Consider the following 5,053-nt stretch of genomic DNA (forward strand, 5'->3'; position numbering starts at 1 on the left):
AGAGAAAATATAAAATTAGGACCTTGTTATACTGGAGGTGCCTATGTGACATTAAAGTGGAAATGTCCAGAGGTACCCAGATCTAGAGTTCAAAAGGAAGATATATATGAGGGAATCAGGAACATACTGATGTAACTGGGGTCATAGGAGTGAAGGAGGCTGCTCATTGGAGTGTTTACAAAGTGAAAAGGGAAAAAAGCCCCAGGTAGAGCCCCAGAGAACATTTGAGACAGGGTAAGCTACACTAATGCAATAAGTATTGACACAACTGTCTTTTGTTAAAATTGGTGTATAATTGACATATAACATCATTGTATTAGTTCGGGTGTACAACATAACGATTCCACATTTATATGTATTGCAAAATGATCCCCACAATGCCCATCACCATAGAGAGTTACAAAAATTTTTTTATTGTGATGAGAAATTTTATATGTCTTATTTACCACTATATCCCTGTCATGCAGACAGTATCTGTCATATATCAGTGGCTCAATCAATTTCTGTTACATAAATAACAAAGGAAGAAAGAAACAAAAATAAGACTGAGGAGGAGCAAAGAGGTAGAAGGGAAACCAGAGTACTGCAGTATCACTGTAGCCAAGGAAAGAAAACAGGATAGAAAGCTTTTCAAGGAGGGGAAAGAAATTCTGTCAACAGCTGCTAGTAAGTCAAGATAAAGACTGTTAGTTATTATGAGTGACCTTTGTTTCACTGCTGATGAACTCTTTGGACAAGCCTGGCTCCTAGGGAGGGAAATGAGACAAAGGGTTTTTTTTTTGCTGTTGATTCTTTAAGATATTAGTGATTTCAGCATGTTTGAATACTTTTGGGAATAAACTTGTAGAGATTAAAGAGAAAAGACAAACACTTAACAAAGGGATGGGATTTGGTACACAGATAGAATGATGCCTTTTAATAAAAGGTTAAGATCTTTGATTCTAAGAGGAAGTAATGAGTACAGTAAAAATAAAGATGCATGTAAATCTCTAGGTTTGATGGCGCTTGGGACACAAAGAGCATGTGATTCTGTCATTAGCCAGGGAAGACTTCAGGAAAAAAGTAATGATTAAGAAGAGACCTAAAAATTGAGGACTAAGTATTATTCAAAGCAGTATGCTGGGGAATGTTCTAGTCAGAGGAAACTGCATATTTAGAAAAGGGCTGAAGGGAGATTTTATATTAAATAATTGATATATTTACCAATCCTGAAAACATAGACTAGGGAAATTAGCTTGAGCCTGGATTTAACCCTTGGCTAAACTTCCTTTACTCCTCAGGCTGCTGCTGATAAAGTTCAGGGAATACTTTTCTACCCTGAGAGGCCACTCTAGTTATCCCAATCAGGACTCTCTCTAACAATTATGGATTAGAAATATTTGAAGAACTGAGCACTGATTCATCAGCCTGTCAGTCAGCTATGAATCAAACACTTTTTGAATAACTACTAAGTTCAAGGCACCATCCTGCATTCTGAAGACTGCAAAGAGAATAAAGCATGTTGTGTCACTCTCAAGGAGCTTAAGTCCCTTTATGGGTAGGATAAGTGAAATGTCACCTGAGGCCCAGAGCCCAAAGCAAATATTTACTCCTTCTTTCTACCCCGTATTCCCAGTCTTTCTGTTGTCTTATGTCTCTTCCATCTACATATCTCTCACTGATCCCTCCCCTTCTTCTCCCAACCTTGCTAGTCATAAAATTAAAGTGTAGAAAAATTTTAATATTTATTCTATTTAGTAAATGCTGTTTCATATTTCTAAGATCTTTAAACAAAAATCAGGTAATGCCAACATTTTATATTCTAAAGAAAAGAAAATAAACTAAGTTATTTCTGTAAAAGGTCCTCAATGATTTTTTTCCCTATATGTCATTGGTCTCCAAGAAAATACAGAAGACATTTGGGGACTTAACATTTGAGGACTTAACTCTCAGTAAATACCCAAAAATGTTCATGTAATATAATTTTAATTTTGCTGAAATACAGTTATGGTTATGAGCTGTGGTATTCAGGAACAAGTCACCAATATGGTGAATTGAGTCTGACAACTGTCCAGAATCCAATCTCAGCGTAGCTGTTCTGTTCTTTCTTTTGTCTGTGTGTGTGATATAACTCTAGTAAATGAACTAACCACAAACCAACAAAAACCCATTTTGTTTCTTTGAGGAAAAGGAGCCAGAAAAGAAAGTCAATCGCTATTGGCAGTGATAATAGTTAAGTAAAGGAATCTAAGAAAATTACTGCGTTTGCAAATGTGGGGGATTTGAAAAGATCTTGGAACACATTCCTTAACAAAACATAAACTGTCTATTGTATTTTCCTCCACTTCCATGCCATTTTCTAGCAACATGACAAATAATAGCCGGAAAATTAATTGGTCTGAGACCTGGAATAATTATCAGAGTTCTTAAAGATTTGATAATCAACTACAGAATTAAGGTATTTAATCACACCATTAGACTCAAAAGACTAGCTAGGAAAAATAAATGCCAGAGTCAAAAGTTATTGCCTTACTAAAGGATAGCATGTTAACGGTTAGAGGCATGGACTAAGAAACCTAAAGCCTAGATTGGAGAGCCTCTATTTTGCCGCTTAATATCTGTGTACCCTTTTGAAAGTCACTTAATTTCTGTTAGCCAGGTCCTTGGAGAAGCAGACACTAAGATGGGATTAAACTTGCGAGGATTCTGTCAGTGCAAATATCCATGAGACAGAAAATGGGAAGGGAGCTGGAGAAGGTTGGGAGGGTCATCAGACCATGATGCAAGTCTGAGCCTGAATGAAAGAAAGAGTGAGGAAAGGTTAGGAGGAAGCATCCTAGACTGCCATACAGTTTTAGGAAGGTTTGGCAAGGCCACTGGGGAGTCCTCAGGCCAAAGCTGGCTGTTACGGGAATCCCATGTCCCCCAGGAAAAGGTCTGTCTGCCACTAGCTGTCAGCAGCTCATGGGAAGCAAGGCTTTGGGAAAAATGTAGTAACAGATTTCACAGTCCAGTAGCAGGGGCCCTTGGTTAATTATACTCCCTGCATTTGGAAGTCTTCAAGTTCCATTCTCACGGCCACCACAAGCTCTTCTGATTTTCACATCTATAAATTCTCTATTTTTGTCCTTCCTACTTTACAAGTTGTCCCAAATATCATGATAGGCACTAGGGATATAATGTTGAAAAAAGAGCAACACGGTCTCTGCCCTCAGAGAACATACACTCTAATGGAAAGATCCAGAGAAGCAAAGAGGCAATTAAATACTGTGTGGATTAGTCAGACTGTCACTCACCTACAGATCTAGACTTCTTAGTATGACATACACAACTGTATCCTAAATTATTTTATCAACCATTCTCTTACTATCTCCTCAGTACCCACATACCCTAGATGCTCCAGCCATCACAAACGTTTTCACTCAACCCTGAATATAATATACTGATTCACACCTCCATGCTTTTATACATATAGTTCTATCTAGAATGTGACTTCTGCAAGATCCCACTCAAATGTCAGTTGTCATAAGCCTCCTCTAACCCTAGAGCAGTGGTTCTCAACAAGGACAATTTTATTCCCTACCTACCAGTGGAGCATTTGACAATGTCTGGAGACCATTTTGGTTGCCACAAGTGTGTGTGCATGTGTGTGTTGGGGGGAGAGGTGGAGAGGGAAGGTGAGCTACTGATATCTAGTGGGTAGAGGCCAGGCTTACTGCTAAACACCCTACAATATAAAGGACAGCCTTCGCCCAGTCCCCAACAAAGAATTACCCAGGGCAAAATGTCCAACGTGTAAAGGTTGAAAAACTCTGTCCTAGAGGCAGTTTTGTCATAACCTTGTCTGGGTTCATGAGGCATTCTGACCTTACTCACAAGGCCTTTGTCTTTCTCTGAAACCATAAGCTCCTATAAAACAGAAGGTGATATTCATCTTTCATATCCAATGACCTCACATGGACTCGTCACTTTTACAAATTTGTCAAAGTAAAATAAAGGTATAAGTCAGTGCACTGGTGGTACTCAACAGGTGATCTCATCCTGGCTCTACCACTTCCTAGCTGTTTATCTTTGGGAAGGTTATTTAAACTCAATTTCTTCATCTGTAAAATGGGGCTCACTGCAACTGCTTCATGTACAGATTATGAGGGTGAAGTGACACATACATGAAATGCTTAGCTATGTATGACACATAGTGAAAGCTCAAAAAATATCAACATTGCTGTTCCCATGACCTTTTAGGTTGTCAAAAGAAGCAAAGGGAAGCTAAAGGTGGGAGCAGGAGGTAGTGAGAAGAAATTTTAGAAGCAAAAAACATTAGTATTCAGCAAGTCAATTTTAAAAGTGATATATGTCTGCCTTTCCCTTTTCAGCATTTTTCTCATCACTCATTGGGTTTAAGGTAGTACTTTGTTTAATATTTATTTGTAATTCAGGGCAATGCTATAATACTTATTTTAATTCAAAATACTGTCCTTGCTACTAAAATGAATTTAATTTCGGTCACAAACTTAGTTTATCTAAGGGCAGTAGCACTGTATTCTAAGTGAAGTATCACTAATATCACAATTTTATACATCAAATAAGGAAGACACTGGTCTGAATTTTCACAATGAGTATAAACCTGAACATCTGATATTATGGGATGTTAAGCTACGATATATCATGCGTTATGTGCTAAACAGCACTTATGAATGTTCATTCAAGTAAAAATTGGTGATGGTGTAAGAGGCTAATTTTGGCAAAAATTGAATAACAAAGTTCTGGTGAACAGTGGTTAATGTTTAGCATAGAGCCGTGCACATAGTACATGTTCAATAAATAGCTACTGAAATAAATCCAATGAAGGAATCCTCAGAACTGGGAAAATATATGACAGTCCAGATTGGCAATAGTATTAGTAACTGACAGAGTGGTTCCAGTTACCAATTCTCACATCTTCTCTCACCAAAACTGCTCAAATCTGTTTTCGGAAAATATTTTTCTCATGAGAAGAAAGGGACTTTCAAGGGCTGTAGCAGCCAGTTAAAACTGCAAGAAAGGTAAGCTTCTATATGCCTGCTGCTAGGGAAAG

The 5,053-nt window shown here is 37.9% G+C and overlaps 1 protein-coding gene across 1 annotated transcript in view; it reads right to left on the reverse strand.

Moving 5' to 3' along the window:
* The window catches only part of TBCA (tubulin folding cofactor A), a 102,453-nt gene that overhangs the window by 57,245 nt on the left and 40,155 nt on the right, over positions 1 to 5,053 (reverse strand). The gene's annotated exons all lie outside the window — the stretch shown is intronic.

The sequence above is a fragment of the Lipotes vexillifer genome, unplaced genomic scaffold (genome assembly GCF_000442215.2).
Source record: "Lipotes vexillifer unplaced genomic scaffold, Lipotes_vexillifer_v1.1 scaffold83, whole genome shotgun sequence".
In the NCBI taxonomy this organism is placed as follows: Eukaryota; Metazoa; Chordata; class Mammalia; order Artiodactyla; family Lipotidae; genus Lipotes; species Lipotes vexillifer.